Source organism: Cupressus sempervirens, chromosome 6 (assembly GCF_028749045.1).
Source record: "Cupressus sempervirens isolate cs-2001-9-10 chromosome 6, ASM2874904v1, whole genome shotgun sequence".
Lineage (NCBI taxonomy): Eukaryota > Viridiplantae > Streptophyta > Pinopsida > Cupressales > Cupressaceae > Cupressus > Cupressus sempervirens.
Window position 1 is genome coordinate 426,126,262 of NC_143123.1, and position 16,005 is coordinate 426,142,266.

The 16,005-nt window shown below is 31.8% G+C and overlaps 1 pseudogene; it reads left to right on the forward strand.

Moving 5' to 3' along the window:
• The window catches only part of LOC149552868 (pre-mRNA-processing protein 40A-like), a 198,809-nt pseudogene extending 183,825 nt beyond the window's left edge, over window positions 1-14,984 (forward strand).
• The last annotated feature ends 1,021 nt before the right edge of the window (window positions 14,985-16,005 follow it).

The window sequence follows — 16,005 nt, forward strand, 5'->3', positions numbered from 1 at the left end:
ATATATATATATATATATATATATATATTTGATCACCACATTATTAAGATAGAGGAACTATTGCCAACTATCCAAATTTCCAATTTAGAATTTCATTTTTAAATTCGAACCCTTCCCAATTTCAATCGTGTCTTCTTTAAGCTAGAAGATGAGGGTTCCTAATTAAATTTATTTTTCTTCTAAACATATTTTAACAATACCCTATCGTAGATACAGAACCAAAGAACAAGAGATTCATGCAATGAAACCCAAAGACTTGATTTCAACAATCACGAAGAAGACAAGAATCTCAAATTGCATAATTTAACCAGTGATCAAAGCACAAGACCCTACCTGGTCCTGATGCTAATATGAAGTCCCTGAAAACTGTGACAAGATTTGCTTCTCTTCAATATCTTTCCTATAATTCTCTTTCTGAAATTCCCTTCCAAAAATTGTCTCCCAAAATTCTTGTCTCCAAAAATTCTTTCCCGGTCCAAATTTGTGTTCCCCAAAAATGAACCCCAAAGTTGTGATAAGGAGTTTTCTCCTCAAATCGGGGCACTAATTGTGTGTTCACCCGAGAGGACTCTTTGCTCAACTGAGTTAACTCTAAAATTAACTTTATTTATCTCTGCTTTATCTTTTTAATGCACATTAAATGAATTATTAAATAACTTTATTTAATATTCCACTTGACTTCTATTTTTAATCTTTATTACTTTTAATCCCATGCGCACTTTATGAAATTAAAATAACATTATTATTTCCACTTATTTTATCTTTTAATTTATTTCTTTTATTTTCAACTCAAGCTCACATCATGATCTAGAACTTTAATAATTTAATATCTTTCAACTTTTAATTTATTTTAGAAACTTAATTGATAAAATATTTAATTAACTTAAATAACAATACTATTTAGCATTTATTTAAAAATGAACTCTAAATATATTATTATTAAAGTAAATAAATATTATCATGTTCTAAATTTATCTTTGAACTTTTATCTCCAATTTTAATTCTTTTATTTAATTAATTACTCAATTAATTAAATATTAAAGATATCATATTAATTCTCCATTAAATTAAATCATTAATTAATCTCTTTAATTAGACTTAATTAATAGAAAATACATCAAGGACTCATAAGGCAACATACGAAAACCCATCATAGAAAAACACATACTAAATCAAACAAAAGGGTTATAATCACGAAATTACCTCATTTGATGCATTCGAAGGGTACTTAACTCAGATACTTGTCCTAATTATCAATTAGGACAATTGGCTAAAGGGTTTAGTATTTGGACTTAAGAGTTTATCTCCCCTCTCTTACCATTGAGATAATGCGATAGGGTATGCTCATCCTGGCAATTCAGGGAAGTCGATACCCGGTACCTGCAACCTACATAAAATCCATGCATGTACAAACACACTATTCTAAGCTAAACAGACAATGGCAGGAAGTGGTGCATCGTGTAGATCCCGACTAGCAGATGACTATGACTCCCTTCCTTAACCACATCAGAAACACCATACATAAAGAAAACAAACACGCACACCATACACATGCAGTATGGGGTAAGTATCCATAAGAAAGCACATGTGATAATAAACCATCTAACTAATCATCATCGATAATTGAAAACATTGAATAATCATCATACATGCATGAAATATAGAGTACCAAGTAATCTCATCATATAATAAACTGAGTGTAAAACAATATCTGATAATCTGAAAGTAATGCTACTAAACATCAAGTATAAAACTGGCCTAAAAGAGTTTGGCAAAGATAACTGAAATATGATTTAGGGGCAGGCACTACACAGGGTTATTTACTTACATAAATTTGAAGTTCTTAGTTTTTGTGTTTTGATTTTAAACTAATTTTGTTCAGTATAAATTGCTAGTTAATATTGTTTATTATATGTTGCTATTAAATGATGTTAATATCAAGTATATTTGATTACAAGTTAGTAAGTAGCTCGTCAATGTTGTTTGTATTGTTAATTGTAAATGGCTATGTAAATTTGTTTATGTCAAATTTATTTTATTACAAGTTGCTAAGTATTTTATTTATTAGAATGCTTCGGCACCAAGTAAAGCCATTTCAAAGAAGAAAGAGAGTAGTTTTGAAGAATCTAATAGTGAAGAATCTGAAGAAGATATTGTGCAAAAGGTATAAATGGTGAACAAAGCTCAAATTGTAAACAAAGGTGAACTTGCATAGATTTAAGTTTCTTCTTCATTATTTATGATGCTTCTTGATTCCTCCTCTCTAGTTGTAAAATCACTTGTTTATTCTCCCTTTGCTTCCTTTGCCATGAATTCCTTAGTATCAAAATACTAATATTTTCTATTGACTACTTTATTTATTATTAATTTACCAATTAAAAGTGAAATTTTTGTTTAACATGTTTGAATAATTTCCCATAAAGGGATAGGTTAAGCTTAACATTACTTTTCTGCATAGAAGCCTGCAGCCAAGACTGTTCAAGCAAAAATTGACACCCTTATTTCAGGCAATAAGAAGGTATAACATCCAAATGAAATGACTTATGAATCTCTACATTATTTTCAACAACACCCCTAATAGGAGATATCTAGTTAGAATGGTTCATATTGAAAAGATTAAGACCATATAAAGGCACTTGAGGGTATAAATGATTGCTTCCACTAACTTTTGAAGTCCTTTTGGCTGCCAATATCCTAGATTGAACTTCTAAACATCTTTGGAACTCTAGATGCATTAGAGAGGAACTCATTGCTACAAAATTCTCCCAATATTTACTATTACCCATACCTCTAGGAACATTATTTAGAGCAACAAGTCCTGCCATGTATGGTTGGGGTATAAAAACATACCCTGGGGACTTGCTTAGTTTAAAAAAATATGTTGAGATACCTTATACTATACATGTTTGAAGTTTAAAAGCATCTTCTAACATCTAAAAACACTTCATATCAACATAAAATAACCTATTTTCTAACTATCCTAATAAATTGAGCTTTCTAGGTATAGCCCTAAAAATCCTAACAAGATGCATCCATTGTCTAGAAAGAATTCACGACCCTAGAGGGAAGAAAGTAGTAATCTCATACTTGCATAAAATGCTCTCAATTTTTGGACAATTTCAATTACCTTGAGCTCTACTATTATTAGATATCTAACTATTTGGATTTTTTTTGTCTGCTTTACAAGTATTATTACAATAAGGTTGCAAAACTTTCCAAGTGGACAATTCTAGATGATCTAAGGGTTGGTATAGCTATTTTATTCTATCTAAAGAAATTTCAAGTTGTTTGATGATTGTTAACTTCTACAATAATCAGGGAGTCATTTTTGTTTTGACAATTTTATTTTTCTTTTTGTCTCTGGACTCTTCAAATTGCTCGAGAGCAGGCATAAAATGTAGAAAATCCAATCACAAACTCTAAATGATCGCAATCTATGGCTCTATCACATGTTCTAGTTGCAATAGTTTCTTCTCCAACAAAATCATCCCCACAAATCTAAATACTTTAATGCCTTTTGTCATTCCCACTATTCCAACCTTGATTGGAGCTGTCTCACCTTCTTTGGATGCATCTGCTCCCATAGTTACTCTAGCAATTGGTGTCATGCCAATAGCTATGGTGGTGTCAATATCCATTGCCACTCCACCTATTTCAATCCTATCAAATATTGTCATCCCTCTAGCTATGACATCGACTTCCTCTACTATAGTTCTTGTCATGACTATAGAAGCTACAAATGCCACAATTGATGCAACATTGTATGCATATTCTATTTAGTAAGTCACAAAATCTGTATTTACAACAAATTTTATAGTTGGGTTTGTAAAAGGCTATGATGCATGAAAGAGGTAACAATTTCAGTTGAAAATTTCTAATCTACTATATATTCATGTTTCTTTAGGTCAAAAAGTGGCAATTCAAAGGAAGGAGGAATGGATGATATTTCTACCCAAGATCAAGAGGTAGGACATGTTTTAGATATCTTCTTATTTAGATTATTTTCAAAGAACAATAGATGCAAATAACTATTTTATTTATTTTATATGTTTAGATTAATATAGTATCTTATAGCACAATATTTCTTTTAAGCTTGTCTAATTTAAATTTTGTTATCCTCATTTGAAACAAAGTTTATCATCACCTTCCATTTTTAATCTTTAAGATTGCTTCTTTTATTAACATATATGGTTGAACTTCAAAATTAACGTAGAAAATTGTTATGTGATACATCAAGTATGGTTTTCTGCATTGCTTTCTTTTAATTTTAAATGTATGATTTGAGGCTCATAATTTTTAATATAAATCTTGGGAACCTTAAATAGTACATCCATCTTAGCTAGGAAAACCAAGCTGAATTTTAGGGAATGCAACTTTGTTATGAATGTTTTATGTGATTTTATAAATCCTAAAATTGATCACTACTATTTAATCCTCAAGTTAATTATTATTATTTTAGTAAGCAATATTTAGGCTAAGTGGTTTTTTTGCTCAAGCTTTTAAAGTTAGATCTAAAAACATTATCCTTGCTACATATTGTTGACAACATTTTGCAATGACTGTCTTGAATTGCTAGCTAAGAGTATCTAATGCACGCTGCCAAGCAATTTTATTATTGATTTCACACTATTTTGTTTCTAGTATAATATAGCGGTTGATTGTGTAAAAAGGACTATTTATTTGCTCCCTTTTCATGTTAGATATTGTATTTGGTATCAAATGTAGGAAGCTAAATATGCAATGCTAGTAACTGGAAGGGTTAATGCAATTCCTCCATCAAAAGAAAAATTTGTTGATGAGGAGACTTTGACTTATGCAAACAAAATAGTATGCAATATTATCTTTGATAATCATTATTGTATGTAAGAAATTAACCAGATATATTGATTAGTATATTGCTTGGTGATTTTAGCTTGTAATGTAAATTCATTCTATCACAAGGAATGAGTGGATCTAACGTTTTGTGTTTATATTTTCATTATTATGGGCTTATTACATGGTTTATTCCTTTCTCAAGAGGTAAAAAATTCTTTTAAGGAAATTCTTGAGTCTGCCCATGTTGAATTTGATTGGACATGGGAGCAGGTTGTACAAAATATCCTAAGTTGCATATTTTATTTTCATTCAATTGATATTTTCTCCTTTAAAAAAGAAAGAAAGAAAGGGAAAAATGAAAATATTATTTTATAGGTAAGAAGATAATCATCAATGATAAGCAATATAGAGCTCTCAAAACTCTTAGGGAGAGGAAACAAGCTTTCAATGAAGTATGATAGTGGTTTGCTGCTTAAGAAATTAAATTTAATGTTACATTAAAAAATAAAAAATAAAGATGTACTAGTTAATGCAAATATGGTTAAGGATGGAATGTTAACGCTAATGTTATTCATTTACTCTGCAATTCTTGTGTATTAGTACTTAGCCCAGCATAAAAAGCATGAGGTTGAAGAACGACACATACAACATAAAAGGCTTTAGGAGGAGTTTATCATTATGTTGGAGGTAACGTTTGTGTTATATTTTTCATAAAATGAATGTAATTTACTTAAATATGGATTTCGAGAACTAAATAAGTGGACTTTGACAAAATTAAAATTCCATTGAATATTGGCTTGATATATTGTTCTCAAGAAATTGAGGAACTTACATCGGCAACATGATGGAGGTTGGTTCGTCTGATTAGCATTTTAGTATATTTTGGGATTTTTTAATGTTTGGTGTTCATAGTAGTTATCGCATAGGTTGTGCTCAATTAAACTAATATTTTTAACTTTCACTATGCATCAAGGTTGTCACTCTATTTAAGAGTGATACAAGGTTTCATGCAATTGATCGAGGAAGAGATAGAGAGGAACTCTTTGAGGATATCTTGTTGAGTTGGAGGAAAAGTCTTGTCATTGCTTTGAATTTGTGTTATGACATGGCTCTACATTTTTTTATATTTCTCATGTCCCAATGACTTGTTATAGAACTGGTAGATTGTCTGTATGTTTCCATTGAACCTAATTGGCCTTATAATTAGAGTAATATGTCCATCTTCATTCATGAACATTGTTCTTGACTATATTCTTTTCCAAGTGGCATTATCAATGGTTTGGCTAGAAGTAGCAAGGTGCAGTCAAAATTAATTCACAACATTCTATTTTCAAAATGTTGTGGACATTTTAGAAAATATATTTTTATTTTAGCTAGATAACATTTTGACATAGCATGGATGTGAGTTTATGGCATGTGGGTGTTTTCTCCTCCAAAGAGGATTGAATGATGGAAGGAATAAGCTATGGTAGTTGGCTTGTTGATTGTTGAATGATAATGAGCTTGTGTTATCTATGTAAATATAAAGTTTGAAATTTGTGATTCTATTGGCTATTTAATTGTGACAAAACTTAGTGAAATGGGCTTAACCAATTCGATTACACGTATTATCTCAGAGAAAAGTTACTCATGATAGTGTCTTTTTATGGGAAATTAAGACATAAATCCTTGGGTTAGAGACAAAGATCAGCTAACTATAGAAATCATGAGCTAAAATATATTCTTTTAGAATTCCCTATTGTATATTGTTACTTCAACTAAAAATGAAAAAAACATGGTAAAATGTATGAGTCATTTGATATAGAATTTTGCTTTAAATGTTAGATTTTTAGAAACCTGGATATTATAACACAAAATAACAGGTCTCTTATCTACTCCTACATGCAATGGCATTTTCTTGTCCCTTTTTTGGCATTTTTTCCTTGATTTATTCAAAGACTTGGATACTATTTCATAAAATAAGAAACTCTCTTAGCTACTCATACATATAAAGGATTTATCTTGTTCCTCATTTACTATTTTTTCCTTGATTTACTTATCGATCTAGATGGTCTTTAATTTACAAAATAGAAAAACAAAGCCAGGGTATGATGTTACAATCCTCTTTTACCATGATATCACTTATTTATGCAGAGTTTTGATGTATTTATGATGCCAATCATAATCAACTATAAATTTTTGTGAGGGTTCAAGAATGGGAGAAGGCACAAGAGGAGCGGAAAAGGAATATTATTGAGTATAGATCCTTTTTCGAGTTGTGTGATTTCATAAAGGTGCACACTTTAGTTTTTGTTTCATAATGTTTTACAATGCTACTACAGTTAGAAGTTTTATTAGAATGATTGATTGTTTTTCTCTAATTTGTAGGCAAATTCTCAATGGAGAAAAGTTAAAGATAGACTAGAGGATGATGCGAGATGCTCAAGACTGGATAAAATTGACCACTTGGAGATTTTCTAAGTGACATTAAATTCAATGTTATTCATTTTTCCAACCATTTTGTTTTTTTATTTTGTCCAGAATTAGAGTAGTGCTTTCATAGTTTTTATTGTTTTACTTATGTAAATTTGAATGACTTGAATATTATTTTAATTGCATGAACAATTACGTTGAAAGGAAGGGAAAAAATTAGGATGAATTCTGAAGATTAATGGAGTATCATAAGGCCAGTGGCCTTCTTACAGTGAAGACACACTGACGTGATTACTGTGCCAAGGAGTTAAATGTTTAGAGTAATGTTTAGAATATTAAACTTTTTTTTGAATACATGTACAAACTTTTAACATTTTTAATAATCACTACTCCAAATCAAGTTTTATTTAAGTTTGTTTTGAGATTATGTGCTATGTAAGAATTGTATTTGCATCTTTAAGGTCAAGGACCATCCTACTTATCTATTCATGGCTTCAAACACATTTGGTTCAATGCCCAAGGATTTGATTGAAGATGTTGCTAAAGAGGTGGAAATCAGGTATCAAAGTTAGAAATTGATCAATGATTTTATTGGAAAAGTTAACTGCACTTTTACTATCAAATTGAATCATTGTTAATCAATGCAATGCATGTTTCTTTGCTTTGATGAAATTTGACTTTGAATCTGATGTATGTTTGACAGTATTAGGAGGACAAAGAAAACATAAAATATGCTTTGAAGGAAAGGAAGGTGCATTTTTCCTCCTTTGGATTTTCCATGGAATGTAAATTAAGTTTTCATCGATTTGATTTTATTATCACAGTTCGCAATAACATCAACATGGACTCATGACAAGTTCAAAGCCTCCATTGGTGAAGTATATGATTTGGTTGTTGTATCTGAAACAAATATTAAGGTTTGTATTAGTTTCATATCTATTTTTTTGGTCTCAGTGCAAAACTCTTTACAAGAGAGTATTTGAGATTTAATTTTAATATGAACAATGTCAATTGGGTGTTATGTTGTGGCATATTTTATTTAATATTATAATTATACCAGTTGTATTATGTTGAAACTATTTTGTGTTGGCAAGAATGTTGACCTTATGGTCAAATCATTTGTCTATTAGTGACTTAACACTTAGTCAGTTGGTTTTATTACTACCGAGCTCTACAGTTGCTACCAAGCTTACCATGACTCTAGCAGTGTTAACCAAGTGTTTCAATTACTATCAAGCTAGTGAGACATATTGCAATTCATGACGAGCTTCATAGTATCTACCGAGCATCTGAGATAGAGTACAGTGTTAATTGAGCTTTGTAGTGTCTACCAAGCTCACAGTATTAACAAAGTGAATTCAGTGTTGACCAAGCCATGCAGTGTCAACCAAGTAATATAGTATCTGCCAAGTTTCTTAGTGTTCATTGAGTCATACAATGTTGACCAATTTCCTACTACTCAAAGTGATCAGTATGGACTAAGCTTCAATGTCAACAGAGTGACAGATTTTTTGAGTGTTGAGAGTGTTTTTCGAGTGTCAGAACATCACCGAGTTGTCTTCAAAACCCAAATTACAATAGTGGGCTAACTTAGTGAGTTATGATAAATTTGGTATTATAGCTAACTCCAGAAGGTAATTAAGTGGATTGGTATATATTTAATGTATTATATCATATCCATAAGAAGAGTATGTGAACAAGTAAGAAGCAGATGAGTGTGAATTGAAGAAGGATACAAGCAATATAAGGAAAGGTAGAGACTTATCTATCACAATAAGGTGATCATTGTTATTCATAGGAATCTCATTTAGAAAACTGAGTTGTAGATTAGAGATCATCCATTGATTCATCCTAATAGGTGCATCATTCAAATCCTTTTACAAGGTGGACTTAACAGTCTCATTCCAAATCTCCTAATAGAGTGCATACTTCATTGTATGTTGTAAATCCTTTCACAAGATGGACCTAATAGTTGTTATTTCTCCTAATAGGGTAGATCATCAGAAGTGGTCAATTTTAATCTTTAATAGGCTAACTTTATATTATAGCAATAAAGCTTGTGGGTATCATCCCAACCCCATTTTTACTTTCTATTTGGAATGTTTCTAGGTTACCAATATTGTGTCAAAGTGCTATGAATGTTTTATTGATTTTAATCTTTCATGCATGAAACTAGATCATATTACATGGTGAATTAAGTTTAAAGTTTTATTGTTTCTTGATTCACCCCCCACCCCCCGCCCCCCTAGTCACCTTGTCTATATTACATTTCCAACAATTGGTATCATATCTTTGGTTCTCACATTAGAAGTTTAGCAACTTGAGAAAAGTTTAGAGACAATGGAAGTCTATAGAATGGAGAAAGCTATTGAAAATGAAAAGTTGGATCAGCAATTAGCCATGGATCAACTCAAGAAAGTGAAGGAGAAACTCTTTCAAGCCCTAAAAAGAAGAAAAGATCTTGCAACATAGATGAATGAAAATCTCTACACTAAAGAAAGAATTGAAGACATTTTTTGAGAAAGAAGTTCATATGAAGTTGATACACCAATCACAAATCTACTTGAAAAGAATCTTACTCTTCATGAAGAAGTCAGAAAGTTGAAAAGAGAAAAAGAAATTCAATAAATTAGATTATGTGAATGTGGAATAAAAAGACAAAGACAATGAAGAAATAGAAGAAAAGAACAATGAAATTAATCAACTATCTCTTCAACAATCAGATCTAATTGATCAACTCAATGATGCAAATCAAGAGCTTCTCAACTTGAGGATAGAAAATGAAAAATTAAAGAATGATCTTAGTATAGAGAAGCATGCCAATGAGAAGATGATGAGTTCATAAGAAAGTATGGATCAGTTGGATAAGAAAACTCAAATTAGATAGAAAGATAAAGTTGGATTAGGATACACAGAAGAAGGTGAATCATCTTAGATAAAAAAAAAAAAGAAGCCTAAATATAGTCATTGTGGAAAGATAGGACATACATCAAACAAATGTTGGAAAAATGGTAAATCAAAGTTCAATAGAAAGTATTACAGTTGCAACAAACCAAGACATAGAGCGAGTGAATACACAAAGAAACCTAAGTTTGAAGGGAAAGTGTCACAATTGCAACAAACAAGGACATAAATCTTTAGAGTCAAATACCAAGAAATGGAACCCAGTAGAAAAAATTGTCAAAGCTATATTTGGTTGGGATTATAATACATGGTGTGAATTTTACTATTGTGGTGAGTTTGAACACAGGAGAAAATTGCATAAAAAATCACACAAGGAAGAGAGATACTACAAAGAGATGTTTTATATGTACAGAACTTGGACATCTTGCCAAGAACTATATTAGTAGAGGAAGAATTGAAGATGAAAATAAAGTTAAGGCTAACAATATTAGAAACAATCCTTTCACAAGATAGACCTAATAGTCATTATTTCTCCTAATAGGGAAGATCAATAGAAGTGGTCAATTGTGATCTTTAATAGGCTAACTTTATACTATACTGATAAATCTTGTGCATATCATCCCCACCCCATTTTTACTTTCTATTTGGAATGTTTCTGGGTTACCAATATTGTGTCAAAGTGTTATGAATTTTTTTATTGATTTTAGTCTTTCATGCATGAAACTAGATCAAATTACATGGTGAATTAAGTTTAAAGTTCTATTGGTTCCTAATTTACCCCCCTAGTCACCTAGTCTATATTACATTTGCAACAATTCGTATTAGATCTTTGGTTCTTACATTAGAAGTTTAGCAGCTTGAGAAAATTTCAGAGTCAATGGAAGTCTTTAGACTAGAGAAAGCTATTGAAAATGAAAAGTTGGATTAGCAATTAGCCATGGGTCAACTTAACAGAGTGAAGGAGAAACTCTTTCAAATCTTAAAAAGAATAAAAGATCTTGGAGCATAGATGAATGAAAATCTCTACACTAAAGAAAGAATTGAAGACATTTGTTGAGAAAGAAATTCAAATGAAGTTGATGCAACAATCACAAATCTACTTGAAAAGGATCTTACTCTTCATGAAGAAGTCAAAAAGTTGAAAAGAGAAAAAGAAATTCAATCAGTTAGATTATTTGGAGTCATAGAATAAAAAGACAAAGACAATGAAGAAATATAAGAAAAGGACAATGAAATTAATCAACTATCTCTTTAGCAATCAAATCTAATTGATCAACTCAATCATACAAATCAAGAGCTTATCAACTTGAGGATAGAAAATGAAAAATTGAAGAATGATCTCAGTATAGAGAAGCATGCCAATCAAAGGATAATGAATTCATAAGAAAGCATGAATCAGCTAGATAAGAAAACTCAATTTAGACAAAAGGTAAAGTTGGATTAGGATACATAGAAGAAGGTGAATCATCTCAGCAAGGAGCTCAAAAGGAAAAGAAAAAAGAAAAGAAAAGAAAAAGGCCTGCATATAGTCATTGTGGAAATATAGGACATACATCAAACAAGTGTTGGAGAAATGGTAAATCAAAGTTCAATGGAAAGTATTACAGTTGCAACAAACGAAGACATAGAGCAAGTGAATACACAGAGAAATCTAAGTTTGAAGGAAAGTGTCAAAATTGCAACAAACAAGGACACAAATCTTCAGAGTGAAAGATCAAGAAATGGAACTCAACATAACAAATTGTCAAAGCTATATTTGGTTGGGATTATAATACATGATGCAAATATCACTATTGTGGTGAGTTTAGACACATAGGAGAAAACTGCATAAAACATCACACAAGGAAGAGAGATATTACAAAGAGATGTTTTGTATGTATAAAACTTGGCCATCTTGCCAAGAATTGTATGAACAGAGGAAGAATTGAAGATGAAAAGAAAGCTAAGGCTAACAATATTAGAAAAAAAATGAGGCAAAAATAGGTAAGGAAATTTCCTAAGGAAAAAAATTAGAGTAATGAAAGTGTTGACACCCAAGGTAATGAGTTGGGTGACTCAACCATTTCAACGTAGTTCTGCATGGAGATTACTGGAACTGTGATTTAGAAGAAGACATCTAACATCAATTCTAGTTAGTAAGAAAAAGATCCAAATCAACATTCAAGATGCACAAGGATCACTGAGTGAAGATGATAGTTGAAGACATTATTGAGCAAGGTTGGGTCACAAGACCTTGTCGAGCAAAGTCAAGATGCATAACCTTAAAAAATTTTGGATGCAAATGCCAAGTTGGTGACTCTACTGAGTACCAAGTTCAGATTGAGTGGTGGTAACTTTACCATGTTCAAAGTTCTCTCTAAGTTGGTAGTTCCTACTGAGTCAAGAGACCTTATCAAGTTAAAGGTGTCTTCTAAGCATTGAAGACTAAACCAAGTGGAGGACAACTTGTCACTGAGTGAACATTTGTATAAAGCATTAATGACAATCGTAAAGAACAAATTTTGTTAAAAGGAGGGAATTGATTGAATCATTTCACTGTGAATTTTTCAAAGCTAAGAGAGAAGAGAAAATTTAGAGCCCTCGAGTGATTTGAAGCAGTAATTGTTTAAGTTTACTTCCATATTCAAATTTTAATCAAGTGAATGGTGTCTTCTAGTAGCAAGATGAGAAAGGGTTCAGAGATGTTGATTCAAGGAGTTGATTGCAAGGCTCCAGAGTTCAAATTGAGTCCAATAGTTGTAGAAGCATTTGACCCTATTGGTGCACAATCACATATTCCTCCAAAGGTTCTCCTTATTCATGATATTTAGTCATTTTATCATTGTTCTATTCAAGAACTAGGAACCCTAGTAATAAACCAGACATACAATGATCTATGTGTGGGTGGTGTTTTGAAACTTGAGCACAAGCATCTGGAGACTAAGGGTTTAACACATATTCTGCATATGCCGAGGGATTTCCAAGGAAAGTGGATTAGGTTCATCCTAAGCTAAGTCCACAAAATTCATTTGTGGTTTGATCACCTTATCCATATTACAAATAAGATGATCCATGAGATAATTAGGTTGTCGGTGTTAAATAAAGCAAAGACCAAAAAAACCCTAGGTGGGGTTGAACTGGCTAAAAGGAATCTTGTTGAGTGGGATGAAAATGGCATGAAATTGAATGAAGTAACTAACATGGAAATTAAGTTTAGCATCCATGTTATTGCACACATGATATATAGCTCAAGGTTTTTGAACAACATTTCCTGTGAAGCTATTGACTTTATTTACAAGATGGTGTAGAACAATCTATCCTTTGATAAGAACATGGAAAGCATCTGAGTTTCAAATAATAATCCATTTAAGTTTGATTTCCTTGTTAACCTATTTATTTTTCTATGTGCAAAATTTGTTTCCTTCAAAAAGAAATGTGGTATGGAAGAAAGATACATTGGTATTATATTAGATAAATGGATTTATAGCAAAGATGGGAGAAAGTTTTGAAGGTATAATGGATAACTATTTTGAGTCCTTCAAACAAAAAATGAAAGCTAGATTAAGAATACCAAGGAAGTTGGTAGAGGATTATGAGTAGGATATATGTTTTCTTGTTGACTATGACAAGGTTCATATCCAAGCAGTCAGGCCTAGAGTGGCATGGATCAAACCTCTAGGATATGAGGTCAATATTGATGATACTAAAGACATAATTGAGGCTCTCTTGAATGAGCCAATAGATCCCAAGGCTCCATATTTTGGAACCTATGAGGAAGCAAAGGCTAGAATTGAACTAGAAATCAAGCTTCCCCAAGTAGTAAAGAGAGGAAGGGATAAAGTGGAGAAATTACTAAAGAACACCAAATCATCCAGTTCTCTCATTGATGTATCAACTTTCGGGGGTCATAAATTTTGACTTGGATATGGGTTTTGGCTAAAATTTTACAAGTAGTCACATGAGGAGGAGTTATTTGGATTGCCAATTGAGCTTATCTCAATAGGTGGCCATTTTGACATTTTTTTAGGAGCCTAAAATTTCATCCAAAACCCATATCTGAGTCAAAAGTTATGACTCCCAAAAGATGATACATCACTCATTTTAAATAAAGGACAAGGACATGATCCTAATGAAGAAGAAAGAGAGGAAGAGAAGTAAGAGGAAGAAGAACCTAAAGAGTAGGAACCTCCCAAGAAGTAGGGGAAGGTAATTATAACCAAACCTACAAAACTCTTCCCCTATTATGTTCACAATAAGATCGCCAAAATCCAGAAAGAAACTAAAATTGGGTGATGATGATGATGAAGATGAGGAGATCACATTCAAAATATTTGCCCCCACCTTTGAGCATAGATTAAAAAGACTTGAAGAAGGTGGATGTACAGGTGATTTCAGATTTTTAGAGTATGAAACTAGAACCAAGGAAGAGAAGAAACAAATTAAGGATGGTGGAAAAGATGGCTAAGTGGAAGTATTCCCTTGATGAGCTAAAATCAAAGGTTCTAGATGACTTACTGAAGGAAGTTGTACCACAATGGGACAATGCATTAAAAGTTTCCCAAGACATCAGAGAATAAATTCTCAAACATCTTATGCCAAGTCTTTTGGATAAGGCAGTCAAGGAGTAATTAAAGACTAATGAACACAAGATTATCCCTAGATTCAATGCATTCCTAATCCTATTAAAAGACATAGAATCTATTGTGAATTCAAATATTATTGCATGGAAGAACATCTATGGGCTACAAATACCTAGTGATCAAGTTGTGCAAATTGATGATGAAGAAGGTGTTGAGAAAGACAATGAAGAAATTGGTGACATTGATAATGTAGAAGGAAATGATGCTGAAAATGAAGAAGAGAAGAAGCTATAAGAGAATATCTTCTTGAGATCCAAAGTATTGAAGACTCAGATCTTAAGAAGATAGTAGCAGAGGTAATGGCCTCTCTTCCCAATTCTTTGAGAAAAGTCTTAGTGCAACCCAGATTTGAGAAGGCTTCTCCCGATTTGGTTGTGGTAACAACTACATCACTAAGCACCCAACCAATCTTTGGAGCAACATTATTGAGTGTTACAATGAGTGAGGTTACTGTCACCTCATCTATTGATCAATAGACTTCAATCATTTTAGCATCAAACATTACCAAGCTACAACAAGGTATTCCTATTGTTAGTATTGTTTCTTCTACATTTTTTGTTCTTTCTACTAGTTCAGCTAATATTTCTATACTAAGTGTATCCACAATAAGTCCAAAGATAGTTGAGGTCAAGCCTCAACTGAGTACAGAAATAGGGAACAAAGGAAAAAAAATTGTTCCTTCTATTATAGAAAAGGTAAAGAGGAAGAGAGTGATCTAGATGAGGACATTATTATTCCAAATTTGGATACCTCTAACCTCACCCTTGAAGAGATGGATACCCTTGGTGAACTCTAGAAGAAAAGAGCAAGGAAACAAAAACTAAGAGTTGAAAGAAAACATAACCAAGTACTTGAGGATATAAAAGGAATATTTGTTGATGCACTGAGCATTGAGGTTGATGAGAAGGAACCAATTTTGGATCAAATTTTTGATATTGTTCACAAGAATAATGAAAAACTAAATGGATAAGGAAAACTTCTATAGAGTGTAGAGAGAAAATTTGGTAGCACAGAGGATAGCCATTTACAAAGTAGAATTATCTATTATTCTTGCTACATTTGAAACTTATGTAAATAATGTTGTTTCTTTATTCATTAAGTTAAGTGACACATCTATCTTCACTAAAGAAATAAAATATAAACTATCCAAGATAGATGAGGACTTGAAGGCAAGTGCACATCAATTGTCACTGGATCCTAGTTGCAGCTCTACACATTTTGTCAAGATTGGATACTTGACAGATCTTTAGGCATA